The sequence below is a fragment of the Lygodium microphyllum genome, chromosome 6 (assembly GCF_053477565.2).
Source record: "Lygodium microphyllum isolate KBCC chromosome 6, Lygodium_microphyllum_v1.1.10, whole genome shotgun sequence".
NCBI classification, from domain to species: domain Eukaryota; kingdom Viridiplantae; phylum Streptophyta; class Polypodiopsida; order Schizaeales; family Lygodiaceae; genus Lygodium; species Lygodium microphyllum.
Genome location: NC_141140.1, coordinates 53,896,636 through 53,913,335, shown reverse-complemented (window position 1 = coordinate 53,913,335; position 16,700 = coordinate 53,896,636).

The window sequence follows — 16,700 nt, the reverse complement described above, 5'->3', positions numbered from 1 at the left end:
GATCCTATTTTGGGACAGTTTGCTCTCTAGACTGCATACCTGCAATTTATTACAACAAGTAGTTATTGGTGGACTGAGGTATACTTTTCATGCTGAAACATCCTGATTTGGTGTACCGCACCTAGTACTAAGTGGGCAGCAACTTTTGGCACACTTTGCTCGCCCTTTGGACCCCGTTTTGGTCATTTTTGGGCAGTTTCTGCAGTAAAACAGCAAGCAGTTTTGGACTGTTTGGGCATTTCCAGCCTGCATAATGGCGTCATCTTCGCATGATAGTGCCATCTTTAACATTACAAAGTTGGATGGTACCAACTACTCTTACTGGAAGAGTCAAATTTGGCAGGTCTTGGTGCAGAAATCTCAGATTAAGCCACTTCGGTTGAGTGGGGAGCAGCCTGAAACTATGGACAATGACGACTGGCTTGAACTTGATGAGCTATGCAAGTCCACGATTGTATTGTCTCTCACTGAAGAGGTACATTATAATGTATTTGAGGAAGCACAGAGTACATGGGATCTATGGGATAAGATCAAAAATCTTTATGATAAGAAAAGTCCGGCAAGTCAGATGTACTGGTTGAAGCAGCTTATGGATCTGCGCATGAAGGATAATGCGACTATGTCTGCTCACTTGAGCCAGTTCCATGCTATACTGAAGAACCTAACTTCGCAGGATATTACCTTTGGAGAGGAAGTAACTCCTCTTTTCCTGTTTGGGACTCTGAATGAGTCATGGGATGTATTCCGCACTGCTCTTTGTGCCTCTAGTACTACTCTAAAATTGGCAGATGTTGAGAGTGCTCTTCTTCAGGAAGAGGTGAATCGCAAAAACTTGGATGCCTCTCGTGGTAGTCATGCTTTGACAGTTAGAGGCAGGAATGACAGGTATGACCGTGGTAATGGCCGAGGCCATGACTCGCAGAAGGGTCGGTCTAAATCTCGTGGCAAGTCGCGTAGTAAGTCGCGTGGGCGCAATGCAAATGTCACTTGTCATCATTGTGGGAAAAAGGGCCATATTAGACCACAGTGTCATGAGTTGCGCAATGAGAAGCGCAAGGATAAGGGGAAAGATAAAGTGCAGGAGAAGTCCTCTGATCGCAGCATAGTACCTACGAAGTCCAGCGTCAAGATTGAGGAAATTAATGTCACGCAGACTGAGGAGTCCGATGGTAGTGATGAGTTTATACTTGCAACTAGTTCTTCTAATGCTTCACACTTTACTGAGACACCTAGTATGTATGCACAGTGCTGGTTATTGGATTCAGGTGCGTCCTTCCATGTGACGCCTTACCGTGAGTGGTTTCACTCTTACCGTACTGTATCTGGATCAGTCAGACTTGGAAACGACAGGTCTCTTGACATTGTGGGCATGGGTGATATTCAGTTGCACTTTTCCACTAGCAGTTCATTTTTGCTTAGGGATGTACGTCATGTACCTGCGCTTACGCGCAGTCTTATGTTTGCAGGATAGCTAGATGATGCAGGATTTCATGTATGTCTTGGGGATTCTACCTGGAAGATTACTCATGGCAGACTTGTGCTTGCTAGAGGCACCAAGTCTGGCAGCCTCTATCCTCTTGTTGTATCTGGGTCCTCAGTTGACCATGTTTTGGAAGTGGGTTCTATCCCACATGTATCACTTTGGCATGCTCGTTTAGGGCACATGTCTTTGAAGGGAATGAAAATGTTATCTGGTTTGCAGTATCTTTCGCCTTTGGATTATGCATGTTTTGACTCGTGTGATCATTGTCTTTATGGTAAGCAGAATAGATCTACACATAAGAAATCGGGTAGGCCACGCATGAGTGAGCCCTTGGCATTGGTGCATTCCGATGTTTGTGGGCCTATGCCTTGCATGTCTATGGGTGGCGTGAAGTACTTTGTTACATTCATTGATGATTTTTCTAGGAAAGTGTGGGCTTATCCCATAAAGCAAAAGTCTGATGTTTTGGCAATCTTTCAGCGTTGGCTTGCTCTTGTTGAGAACCAGACTGGGTATAGGCTGAAATGCCTTAGGACTGACAATGGGGGAGAATATGTCTCACGTGCTTTTGAGCAGTTTTGTGATGACAGGGGTATTAAGCGTCAGTTGACCGCCCCTTACACCCCACCCCAGAATGGTTTGGCTGAGCGCATGAACATGACTATTAAGGAGCGTGTGCGCTCTATGCTTAGCCATGCAGGCCTACCCCAGAGTTTTTGGGCTGAGGCAGTTAGTACGGCAGTGCATGTCATAAACCGATCGCCTTCCAGTGGATTGGATTTCCAGGTTGCAGAGGAAGTTTGGGCTGGTAAGCCACCCTCCTATGCGCATCTCCGTGTCTTTGGATGTGAGGCATTCTGCCATGTGCCCAAGGACAAGAGGAGTAAATTGGATCCAAAGAGCATTAAATGCATATTCCTTGGCTATGGTGAGTCAGGAGAGATGGGCTATCGCCTATGGGATCCGCAGGCACGGAAAATAGTACGCAGCCATGATGTCGTCTTCCATGAAGACAAGATGCACAGGCAGCCTGAGAAGGTGGTTGAGATCCGCAGAGTGATCTTTCAGGAGGAGCCTAGAGCTCCAGCACCGCCAGTAGTACAACCTGCAGCAGTTCCTCCATAGGGCCAGGGTGTTGGACAGGCAGTTAGACAGGCAGCAGAGCCTGCGGTGAGATGGTCTGCTAGAGACAGACGTCCACCTGACAAATTTCAGCCCTCTATGCATTATGTTTTGGTTACAGATGTAGGAGAGCCTTTCACTTATGATGAGGCTATGCGCAGGGGTGACAATCACTCCTGGGAGAGGGCTATGCAGTCTGAGATAGACTCCCTGCATAAGAATGAGACTTGGGATTTGGTTGCCTTGCCTAAGGGCAAGAAGGCTTTGCCATGCAAGTGGGTGTACAAGCTGAAAAGTACCCCTAGACACCCCAAGCCAGCATACAAGGCTAGATTGGTAGCAAAGGGTTTTAAGCAGGAACATGGTGTGGACTTTGATGAGGTCTTCTCTCCTGTGGTTAAGATGACCACCCTACGCTTAGTCTTGGCTTTGGTTGCACAGCTTGACTTAGATCTATATCAGATGGATGTCAAGACGGCTTTTCTACATGGGGACTTGCATGATGAGATCTATATGGATCAGCCTAAGGTCTTTGCAGAACCTGGCAGGGAGCACCTAGTGTGCAAGTTGAAGAAGAGCTTGTATGGCTTGAAGCAGGCACCTAGGGAATGGTATCATAAGTTTGATGCCTTTATGCAGTCATAGGGCTATAGCAGGAGTGCTATGGATCCGTGTCTTTACACGAAGAAAGCCCGTGATGGCAGTTTGCTTATCTTGGTACTCTATGTTGATGATATGCTGATAGCAGGGAAAGCTCATGATGAGCTAGATGCTCTTAAATCTCAGCTGAAGAAGAGCTTTGAGATGAAGGATTTGGGACAGGCCTCACATATACTTGGGATGCGCATTAAGCGCGATAGGCATCAGGGGCTTTTGTATCTCTCACAGCGGGAGTACATTCATAAAGTCCTTGAGCGCTTCCGCATGCAGGACATAAAGCCTATTGGCTGTCCATTACCTTCTTATGTGAAGGTATCACAGGCCGATTGTCTGTAGACAGATGAGCAGAGGGTCGAGATGGCCAAGATCCCTTATGCTTCAGCCGTGGGCAGTTTGATGTATGCCATGATAGCCACTCATCCAGATATTGCGCATGCAGTTGGTGTTGTGGCACGCTATATGGCTACACCTGGCAGCAGACATTGGGATGCCGTGAAGGGTATCATGAGGTACCTGAAGGGCACAGCAGATATGTGTATTTGCTATGGCAGCCAGGATACAGGAGTCGTAGGGTACACTGACTCCGATTATGCAGGACATGCAGATAGTAGGAAGTCCACTTCTGGCTATGTATTCACCTATGCTGGAGGGGCTGTCTCTTGGATGTCCAGGGTTCAGAAGTGTACGGCTTTTTGTCTACCACTGAGGCCGAGTATGTTGCAGCCACTGAGGCTTGCAAGGAGGCCATATGGTTAGGCCGTATAGTTGCTGACCTTGGGATTGATGCTACACCTACACTGCATTCGGATTCTATGAGTGCCATTCAGTTGGCTAAGAATCCGGTCTTCCATGCGAAGACGAAACACATTGAGGTGAGGTATCACTTCATACGTGGTGTCGTGGAGGACAGGTCTGTTGACCTTGTCAAGATCTCCACTGATGAGAATCCTGTAGATCTGCTCACGAAGAGCCTCACTACTGAGCGCTTTGCCTTCCTCAGGAGGTTGATGGGCATTGGATGAGATGTCGCCTTTCCTCATTCCTTGTACCTATGTACATTTGTACTGTCTTTTCTTTTTCTTTTCTCTCTCACTAGGGCAGATTCGCCTTTAAGTGGGAGGTTGTTGGGGGTAAAGGCGCCTCCGCCGTGCCGCCCTGTGTATTACTACACTGACAGTACCCGCCACTGCACACTGCAGGTGGCGGGCGCCCGTCACGTCACTCTATTCTTTATTCTTTTAGTGACAGTTTGAATAAAGGAAGGCCCGGTCACACATTGTGACTATTGGAGTTCCCATTTCTTGTCTCTCTCTTTTCTTGGTCTTGCTCTCCCGCCATAGCTCGCGTGCAAGCTTCGATCCTTCTCACCTTTCTTTTGTCGCATAGCAACGAGGTGCAATTAACTTCTCTCGATACAAGCACTTTGCAACCTTCATCTTTGAATATTTGAGATGCGATTTATCCTTTTCAATGAGCTATTCTAGCAGGACAAAGTAAGGAGCCTAGCGTATCTCATGTGAGAATCAAAGCAAGCATCTATCAATTTGGAAATACATTACTTACGATTGGTACTGCAGTTGGATTGGCAGTGATGCCTTCACTCGAAGCTTCGTTGTTGGTTGTAGGATTGCCATCCGCACATGACGTTCTTCACTTGGGGACCATCGTCCGTAAGTAGATTTGAGAGATAAGGAAGTAATGGATTTTGAGATGGAATAAGAGAAGTCAGCTTAGTCGAAGACCTAGAGATAGGGGGAATTGAGCCAACTCTCGCCCTTGCAACCTCTCGGGGTAGCTCCTCTCTCTCTCTCTCTCTCTCTCTCTCTCTCTCTCTCTCTCTCTCTCTCTCTCTCTCTCTCACAGAGTATCTCAGGGTCTCCTATTTCTTTGTGTCTCCCATGCCTCATATTTATAGCTAAACAAGAGAAAAAGGGTTGGGGCTGAGAGGAAGAGTTCTTTGTGGAGGGGATCTTGGAAAAATCAATGATTTGATGCTCAAATCATAAATCTGATGGTTCCATTGGCTTCGAAAGGGGGGCAAAACCCCAAGACACTTGATTAGAAATCTTTCAGATCATTCCTTCTTTTTCTCCCTATTCAAAGTGATGTCTACTGCAAACTGCGATCGCGACGCGTGCGATTTTGCCATCTCTCTCTTTTTTTCTTTTTATAAAATCTCCAAAACTAACTAAAACATCACTTGCACTTTTTTTTAATGACATCCAGTTCTAGAATTCTCTATATCTTTTTAGGATAATATCTAAAATATTCTAGTTTTATCCAAAATCTAATATTTTTGGGCCATACATACTATACACATTAACACTAGTGATTAATATGGCTCATAACTCTCATTCACGTTGTAACTTCCGTGAAGGGTGGCTATGGTTCTTGTCAATCCGAGAAAAATATGGGATTATGACTCTCGATTTTCTAAACATATATTTTTAATTAAATAAAAATCATTAGTTATTAAAGTTTGTTAGGTTTTACTTTAGTAAGTTAGTAATCTTACTAACTTATTAATTGACTAACTAACTTTCGAACTAAACAACTAACTTTCGAACTAAACAACTAACTTTTAATTGCATGGAAATATTACAACTACAACTCAAAGCAAGACTTGTGTTCTTCATTTCTTGGGTTGGAGAGAGGATGCATGGCTAGTTAGAGTGAAGTATTGAGAAGACAAAGTGAGAGATTCTCACTAAAGCTAGTTGTAGCTTTTGAAAAAATAGAAGTCCATCCAATGTCCCTATTGTTGTGCATTCAAGCCAATATGTGGATACCATCACTAACTACTCCTTAGAACACTAGAAGCATTGGCCTCACATTTACTATAATATTTTTTCTCAACATCAATGTCAACCACCACTCCTCCAACGTGACCACTTCATCATTGACCATCTCAAAATTTTGCATCTTTGGTGCAAGTTACCTCATGCCACCTTGGACGTGAGTACAATGGGACTAGCACTCATCTAAAAGGAAGATAATATTAGCAACAAAATGTGGAAGACAAAGGGCAAAGAAAATTAAAGAAAACTCAACACACAAGTGTGAACTATTTTGGGATACATTAATTTTGGGAGTTAGGCTTATTAAATTGTACTATTTCCTAAGGACATAATTGTCACTCCACAAGGAAATTAGGGTTACAACAATGTATTCTATTCATTTTCAAGTCTTGACTAGGTCTAAGAGGAAGTATACAATAATTGAAAGATTGCTCATGAACCCATAAAGAGAATAGAATGCCCAAAAAAGTAAAGGAGACCCTAATTTATAGGGATGAAAGGGTGAGCATGAGTAAGAGACAAGAGCACAAGCATGTTAGAAGAGAGAGATATATATATAGGGGCAACAAAGAGTAGACAACTCTCAATATTTGTCTTCACTATTATCACACTCAAAAGTACAAATTACATCTAACTCTCTAACTCTAGTTAAGTCATCTAGCGACTTATTCAAGACACCCACATGATTGACAGCTGCACACACCTAGCTGTTATGTTAGTAGGTAGTAGGTAGACTGAGCTTGAATATCTCAACACTCCCCTCAAGCTCAAGTCACTTCCTGTATCCCAAGCAACAATCTAAAATGAGAGAACTTATCTTGACCAAGGGATTTGGTAAAGATATCTACCACTTGGTCTTCAATCTTCACATGTATGAGGTCTATCCTGCCTCCAAACACCATTTCCCTGATGAAATGGTTATGTACCTCTATGTGTTTATACCTAGCATGATAAGCTAGGTTGCTTGCCAGGAGCACACTGCTCATATTATCACAATATAGCTTGATTGGTTTATCCACAAGAATCCCCAAGTCATCCATCAACTTAACCAGCTAAGTAGCCTCACATTCAGCCAATGCTACACCCCTGTATTCTGGTTATATACTTGAGAGAGCCACATTAGGTTGTTTTTTACTACTCCAGCTGACCATGTTGCTTCCAAGACCAGATGCATATCCACTGGTTGATCTCCTATCATGCCCAATCTGCATCACAATAACCTATAAGCTCAGCAAGCTTACCATGCTCATAGAACGACCCATAAGGCAATGTACCCTTCACATATCTCAAAATCCTCCTCACAGCATCCAGATGAGGTTTCCTTGGCTTCTACATAAATTGGCTTATCAAACCAACTGCATAACTCAAGTCTGGTCTAGTGATAATGAGATAGATCAAACTACCAACCATCTATCTATACATATATCAATAGCCAGCTTTACATTTTACTCTAGTGGTGTGTCCATGGGTTTGCATTTCAACATGCCATACTTTTCCAACATATTCTATGCATATTGTTTTTGTATCATCCATATCCCATGAGGTGTACGCATAACTTCAACGCCTAAGAAAAATTTCAACTCTCCCAAGTGTGTAATCTAAAATTTGTTTTGCAACATAGCTTTTATGTAATCAATGCCATGTGTATGTCATTACGTGTGATCACTAGATCATCTACATAGAGTACCAAATTCACATATCCTACTCTATTTTCTTGGTAAATAGGATGTGATCAACTTTGCCTAACTAAAATCCAAGTGTCTACAAGTAGGAAGTAATCTTAGCATTCTAGGCTCACAAAGCTTACTTTAAGCCATACAATGCTTTCTTCAATCTACATACATACGCCGAATAGTTGGGATGCACATAGACCTCTAACTGATCCATATAAACCTCTTCTTCCAAATCACCATTTTAGAAAGTATTTTTAACATCCATCTAATAAAGTTTCCAGCCTTGGATGCAGCCAATGCTATAACAATCCATACAATTGCCATCTTAGCAATCAAACTAAAGGTTTCCTCATAATCCAACCCATACTACTGGGCATATCCTTTAACTACCAATCTAGCCTTGTACCTCTCTAGTGAGCCATCAAACTTACATTTTAATTTATAGACCCACTTGCATCCAATAGGCATTTTTCCCTTAGGAAACTCAACCAAATCCCATGTTCTATTTTTCACAAAAGCCTCATATTCATCATCCATAGCCTTGCACTAGTTCTCATCCTTAACTGCTTCTGCAAAAGATATTATGCACCTCTATCATGTATGATAATGTTTCACCAAGTATCCACTGTAGGTAAGCCTATTCATAGGCTTCCTTTCTCTATGAAATCTCCACAATAGAGGTGAACTAGATTCTTCTCTCTCATGAGGTGGTACATATCTTTGCTTAACTCCAGGTGTAACCATTACAGGTATGCCAAACTCGCTTATCAAGACTCTCAGAAGAGTCATAACCTGAAGTCAATGGACCTATAATATCATCAGAGACCTTGTCTTTTCCTTTTATCTCTCCCTCTCACTGGCATATCCACGTTAATGTACGGAGACCCATGGCTACGTAGCCTACCTATCCAAGGACTTACACTGCCAGATGCATCCTGAGTAGGTCCACTGATAGAAGAAGTGCTTGGCTGACCATTCTTAGCATATGTGCCTTATGAAGTGTCATCATATACTATAGCTTGCTTAGCACTAACCAAGATGCTAACTCATCAAATATGACATCACGGCTAAGCAATACTATGAGTATCCAATGAAAACACACTTCAGTGCTTTAGGGTCAAGTTTCTTCCATTTGTCATTGAGAACATAAACATAGGCATTACTACCAAATACTTTCAAATGTCGTATGTCAATCTTGTAGCCATATAGCTGCTCATAAGGTGTCTTTTCATGTATTCCTACAATAGGTATTCTATTCATAACATAGACAGCCGTAATTGCTACTTCAATCCAATAAGACAAAGGCATATCCTTCTCATTCAACATAGCCCTGGATACCTCCATAATCACCCTGTTCTTTCTTTCAGCAACTCCATTCTACTGTGGAGTATAGCTGTAGTTCAATTGCCTCATGATCCCATACTTTGCTACATATTTGTCAAACTCCTTTGAGACATACTCTCCATCACCAATCAAACGGTAAGCATGAGACATAACAATTAAGCTCTTTTTCAGCATGAGCTTTAAAATCCATAAAGATGTCCAACACCTCATATTTATGCCTTAAGATGTATATCCATGTGTACCTACTATAATCATCCAGAAAAGTCACATAGTATCTAGACCCACCAAGTGATAAATTATGAGTGGGTCCCTAGACATCTGAGTGCACAAGCTATCTGCTGCTATTTCGTGTATTCTTGGCAAATGGAAATCTAGCTTGTTTCCCAAACTGACATGCTGAGCATACATGTCCCAAATCAACATACTTAAACCTTGGTACCACTGTAACAAGCTCCTTATGCTGCATATTTTTCAACTTTTGGCATTTATATGTCCAATCCATTTATGCCATAGATCAATGTCTTGGATACTTGCCCCACCACAAGCAAACATAACAACATTCAATTTAGGTATGTTTGCATCTAGTGTAAACATCCTACCATGTCTTTGGCCTTTAGCAACCAATCTACAGCCTCTACCATATTTCTCTATGAAGCAGCCATCTCAATTTTATCGTACCTCTGTAGGTTCTGCTCAACCATCTGACCTGCAGATAATAGTTGGTGATCGACGGTCAATGCAATATATCATGCAAGTGCTTTTTTGTGCCATCAGGCATAGCTAAGGGAATACTCCTTGTGTGTGCTATGTCATGTGGAGAATCATCTCTAAAACGTACATAGCCATTAGCACTTATTTTCAGCTCATCAAACCACTCACCATGTGGTGTCATGTGATTTGAGACACCAGAATCTATATACCAAACATCATCAAAATTTTATTGCTACTTGCCTTTGTTGCGTACATAAGTCATATCAAACAATCTCTCATCAATCTCAGGCTCTACATGACTAGAAGATGCATAATGTCCTTGCTAACTACCCTTCTAATTAGCTTGCTTTTTCCAATACTCTTTAGCAATGTGGCCATGCTTGCCATAGTAATGGCAATCTTTATCCTTATTAGTATTTTCATGAGTAAACTAAGTATTCTAGGATCCTCTGCCTCTAGATTGAGATCCCTCCTCACATGGGAGTATCCACCACCTCTACCAACAAATCCCTGCTAACCTTGTCCATGCTAAGATGCATGATGTTGAGTTTCCTTGCCATGGCTAAAACCTTTGCCACGATGAGCATGACCTCTCTAATTAGAGTAAAAAGCTACATCTCTATTGGTAGAGCTACTCAAGCTTGTAATCAACCCCAATTTCACTTCTTCATAGATAAGCAAGGATACAAGTACATTAAAGTCAAGCATTTCAGCCCTAACTAAAATTGATGTATCGAATGACTTGTATTCAAGCCCTAGACCATTCAGTGTCACAGCCACCAAATCCTCATCATCTACCTCAATCCCAATAGATGCTAGTTAATCTGCAATAGTCTTGATCTCAATCACATAGTCCTAAATGGACCATCCTTTCCTATCCATCATGTTAAACTTCTACTTCAAATGTATTTTTCTGGCACTAGTGGTAGTACCATAGTATCTCATCATAATATGCATCCTTCGTTGAGCTACAATTCATTATTTGCATAACCATAGCATTAGAAATACATAGGGATAGCCAATGCAATACCCTATGAGCTCTCTCAATCCATGCTTGATGTGCCCTAAGCTGATCAGGAGTTGCATTCCTATCAAGGAGTTTGGGCTCAGCTTCCACACCTATAACCAAGTCCCAGTAACCCTTGCCAATGAGAAAGTTCTCCATCTTGTGTGAGGATGCCACTTGTTTATCATTGCTTACCATGCATGGTAATATGGTCTACGAGATGCCTAATTTCTATCAATAAAATAAATTAATAAAATATATAGAATTTACACTTGTTTTTCCAAGTTGTAAAAGTTGACTGTGACAAAGAAGGGGTTGCCATGCTTCTCTCTTCAACATCTCAAGATAACCAACAATCCCCCTTCCCTTGCCCCCCCCCAAAAAAAAAGAAACAAATAAACAAACAAAAATAAAACAAGAAATCTCATTCCACCCCATCCCTCAAAAATAATATAAACCCCCTCCTTTTACCCTCTTTGAGACACCGATATAGCAAATGCAAGACAAGATCGTGATGTGGAGAGCAAGGAGAGAGCTAAGACTTCATCAACCTCGAATAGAGCTCCCTTATCTTGGATGTAAGTATAAGATATATTGGTCATAACCTCTTAATAGACCTTGGATTTAGATCCAAAAGATGCATGCCAAAGTTGTTGGGTCTTTCAATTGCAATACTAGGTGGAACTCTTATTCATGCAAGAGCTTTTACCAAAGTAGATATGGCTACCTCTCACATAACCTTTGCACCCTCTTCCTCACTCATCGATTCTCCCTTCTTCCTACCTTGAAAGTAAGGGAGCATGATTGATTATATGATTGTAGCGAGCTTATGGACTTACCTTTGCATTGTAGTTGAGATTCAAAAGCTTTCCAATAGCTCCACAATCCAAGTGCATCTCCTTCAAATGGATCTTCACTCCATATCTTCCATACCAATTCACATAAGCTCTATGGATAGAGAAGAAGAAGAAGAAGAAGAAGGCGGCAGCAGATAGCATAATTGTTGTTGTCTAATTTGTCACTCACTAATTGAGTTATGTTATCAACCCTTTCAGCATTTGCCATCTCTGCAACTCTATGTATTCAGTGTAGTCTAAATTAGATAGTGTCTGACTCGCTACAGATACCAATACACTTTGCACAGGACAGTTTCAGTCCTGAGATTCATGACAATAATTTGACTACAAAAAATCAATGATTTCTCAACTCAAAAACATGACAAACATCTCCAAACATATGTCATAACCATATTCAGTGTAGCATGCTAAGTAGGTTTCATTCATTGCATGCCAGGACATATATGTATGTTCCCAAAAACATTTAAAGATTATAATCTATAATTTCCAGCAATAATTCTTATATGTAAAACTAAAGCAATTTCAGGCCACAAACATCCTCAAATCACATTAGACATGTGTCATGACTCGCATAAATGCTTACTCAAATTACCATAACTGTAATAGACAGTTTTCAGCCAATTCAATGCTATAACCAATAGTAAATTCTATGTGTAATCTAAAGTATTTTCAGCCTAAAATAGCCTCAAAATATCTCTAACATGTACTATAACCCTAGGGGTTCAATGCACATATATGCAAGCATCAACTGTGGTGTATATGACCAGTAGCAATGCCTGACAAGCTTCTTACAAGCTATAAACAGCCAGCCCACTATATAACCAATAGTGAACTCAGCCTAGATTGAAAGTATTTCCAATCCACAACATCCAAATAACATCTATATCACATCCCCAATACATGTGGAAAAGATCCAAGCTTTTGCATGTACCGAACAAGCATCATATCTCTTCAACTGTCATGTATGATCTACCATACATTCAATGATAGATTTTAGCCTACAATTTCAGATCTGTAAAGCATTCTAGAACTGAATTCTCAGCCCCATTTTAATCATGTCAAATGCACAAACTCCAAGGCATATGCATTGCCAAACATATTATGTACTTGTTTGTGCCCAACACAAGCATTTTAGGGTTGAATACTTCCCACAATTCTAGGTAGGTACAGGGACAGTTTTAGCCTATTCACAATGGTTTCCAAGTTCAAATGGGGGTTACTCCTACTAAGATTAGTGCTGCCAATAATGCTTGCTTTGATTAGCCCCTTATTGAGCTACATAACCTTCATCATATCAACCCTTCGAGTTGTCCATTTACCCATTTTGGAGCAGGCGCATATTTGCCCACGTTTTTGGGTTTGCTACTATTCTTCAATTGAATGCCCATGCAACATAGCTCATTCAAGTGGCAAAGAATCCTCTTGAAAAGCCTCAACAAGCTATAGGCACCTCAGGCACAAGATACATACCAATAAACAAAGCTATGGCTGCCATTGCTATAGGACATTTCAAGATAGCTCTCTTTTCTCATGTAGACCACTTTAGATCTCTTCATTCCACCTCCTAGCTTTAGACTCTAGCTCGTGCAATGACGATGCCAAGCTCCCAGGCTTCACGGAGTCACGGGGCTTCATGGCTCTGATACCATGTTAGAAGAGATATATATATATATATATAGGGGCAATAGAGAGCAGACAACTCTCAATATTCATCTTCATTATTATCACACTCAAAAGTACAAATTACATCTAACTTAGGTCTAGTGACTAACCACTAACTAAGTGTCTAGTCAGCTACCAACTTATTCAAGACACACACATGATTGACAACTACACACACCGAGCTATCATGTTGGTAGGTAGTAGGTAGACTGAGCTTGAATATCTCAATAAAGTAGAAGCAAGAGGAAGAGCTACAGAGGTTTGAACTAAAGAGAGCAAGATTGATATGTGGGAAATTATAATAGTCAAAATGTGTGACATGCTTTCCCTTTTATTATTCTGTCATATTAAAGAATAAGGAATAAGGATGATAATAATGGGAAGCTGCCACCTGCAACATACAAGTGTGTGGGCACTAAGTACAAGGCAAATACAAGTGACTAGGCACAAGCGACCCTTAACCCCCAACAACCTCCCACTTAAAGGTGAATGTGCTTGAAGTAAGGAGAAAAGTATAATGTGTGCATATGAGTACGACTGGATGAGGGAAGACATTATATCATCTTACACCCATCAACTTCCTAAGGAAGGCATAGCATTCCACTGGGAGACTTTTAGTGAGGAGAGGATTCTCATCTATAGAGATCTTGACAAGCTTTATGTCCTTGTCCTCAATCACCTCTCTAATGAAGTGATATTGTAACTCAATGTGCTTGGTCTTTGCATGAAAGATGGATTGCCTGGCAACTAGATGGCACATAGAATTTGAATGCAAGGTAGGAGTCACAGGAGTAATACCAAGATCTACAACCAGACGGCCTAACCATAGGGCCTTCTTGCAAGATTTAGTCATTGCAACATATGGGGCCTCAATAGTAGACAAGGCAATGCAATTCTGCACCCTAAACATCTAAGAAACAATATATCTAGCAAAGGTGAAGACATAGCCATATGTGAACTTTGTATTATTTAAATATCTTACATAATCTAAGTTACTGTGACCCATGACTCTAGTATCTTGGTTGCCATAATGAAGGCACAAGTCTGTAATTCCCTTAAGGTATCTCATAATACCCTTCACAACATGCCAATGTCATTGACTAGTGTCAGATCCACAACTCCCACTACAAATGTTATGTCAAGTCTAGTGGCTATCATGCATATATTAAGCAATCCACTATGGATGCATATAGGATCTTAGCCATCTCAACCTTCTCATCATCTAGCTAGGGATAATTTTCCTAATATACCTTCACATGAGAAGATAAAGAGGTGCCAATGGATTCACCACCATGCATATGAAAACACTCATCCTATGAATGCATTCCTTCTGCGACAAGTAGAGGAGTCCCTTAAAGCGATTGCGTGTAATACATATACCAAGCATATAAGAAGGATGCCCCATGTCCTTCGTCTCAAAGATCCTCTTTAGCTAAGTCTTTAAAGCATCCAACTCATCATGAGCATCCCCAATAATCAACATGTTATCAACATAGAGTACAATAATAATAAGGTTACCATCACATGCATTCTTCTATAGAGATACATATCCATAACACTAGTTTGAATTATCGAAATTGTACAACATTGAAGGGCATGAATGAATGGTGTGAGGTGCCCGCACATCGGCTTTCCAGGCACTCTTTTAGCGGTCTATCGAGAAACGAATCTAAGCGTCGCTGCTCGGCACTCCCAGGGAATGTTCCGAGTTTTGTCGCCTAGGGTTTCCCGAATCCGCCTCGCAACGGAACGTTTACGACCGAACCCACTAGGATCGACCTGAAATTCGGGTTCCTAGTTGTCAAGGTCTCCTGTTAGCATTCTAGCGTCGGGTATTGGACATCCTACTTTATGCAGAGATACCCAACCCGAAGCAGATCTATGCCGCACTTGGTTCAAAGAGAATGGGAAACGAGAGGGATGCGTTGCTCAACCTCTCTGCCCATAGGGCATAGTCCCATTCCGGTCCCCTAAAACGGCATGAATCGGGTTCTAACCTATCAATACCTAAAGGTCGAATGACGATAAAAACTTGTGAGAAGCCTCCCAGTTCTCTGGGACCACCCTGCCGTAGGACGGACCCGTCGGGGATTCCGCCCACCCGCTTCCCTTAATAGCTTTAGTTTTCTAATTAGGTCCTACCACATTTATGTGTGACACTCAAAATCAGCTTCATTAATTAAGCCTTTTAGGGAACAAGGTTCGTTCGCGTAAATTATAGCACAGACACGAAAACAGAGCAAAGCAATCTATTGACAAACAAGATCAAACAAGTTCCTTAACTTATCTTCAAGTTAATCTTTGTCTCCCGCCCATACAGGAGAAATTATGTTTCGCTTCTGTCCAACAGAAGTATCCCTTCTGCCATGCAGAAGTAACTGGTCCAATTCACATGGCACCAAAACTCAATCCTTTATCTAGAATAGGATCTCCCAACATGCCCAGATGTTGGGGACCACGGAGGTCTTCAACTCCATTCTTGACCTAGCAAGGGGTGTCCAGAGCTCCAACTGACCCACAAGCTGTCTAGGAGCGAAACATCATTCCCGTGGTTGGCCTTTTCACCACTCGACCTTCGGCCCATGAATCGAGCAGTGCCCTTTCGGGTTACTACGCGGTGCGACCATGGAGGTGATCCACCCGTACAATATATCCTTCCTTAATTAAATCCTTTAAGAATCAAGCACAAACAAGGCAATCAGCCTAATATCATTTTCCAAGAAAACATTCCTTTAATCCCATGGCGACTTGTCATCACAGACCCTTGCCATGCATTTACCATAAATCATAAGCACTTGGAATAATCATCCAAACAACGACTAACAACCAATTGAATGTAAAAACATTTAGGATGTTGTTCGATCAATCAATAAAACCAATTGCATTCTTTCCAAACAATGCAAGAATAGACGATATAACATTTCCATCGTATATTTGCTCTCTCCCTTGGGATCTAAGAGCAATACCATGCAAACATGTTCTTAACACTTCCTTCCTTCGGCTAGGGCATATGTTAAGGGTTCAAACACTATTCATGATGTAAGTTCTATAGGTCACTTACCTTGATTGATAACCCAACCCTGAATTTGGATTGGCAAAAGTCGTCGTTATCCAACGGATCTCAAGACATCCTAGCTTTAACCCTTATGATCAATTTCTTGTACTGGCTCTTAGTCAAGTCATGAGGCAATTAGAAAATTATCCTCATATATCAAACATGTCATAGGTATAACGTATAAATACTTGATAAGATAAGTGTGATATTATCTCAAGTAATTAGACTTTAACATGCCTTGCCTTGAGCTAGAATATAATTCTTCCTTGTAATTGCTCTACTAGCAAATAAGTCATATGTAACTAAGTGCAATTATCTTCCCTTGATAT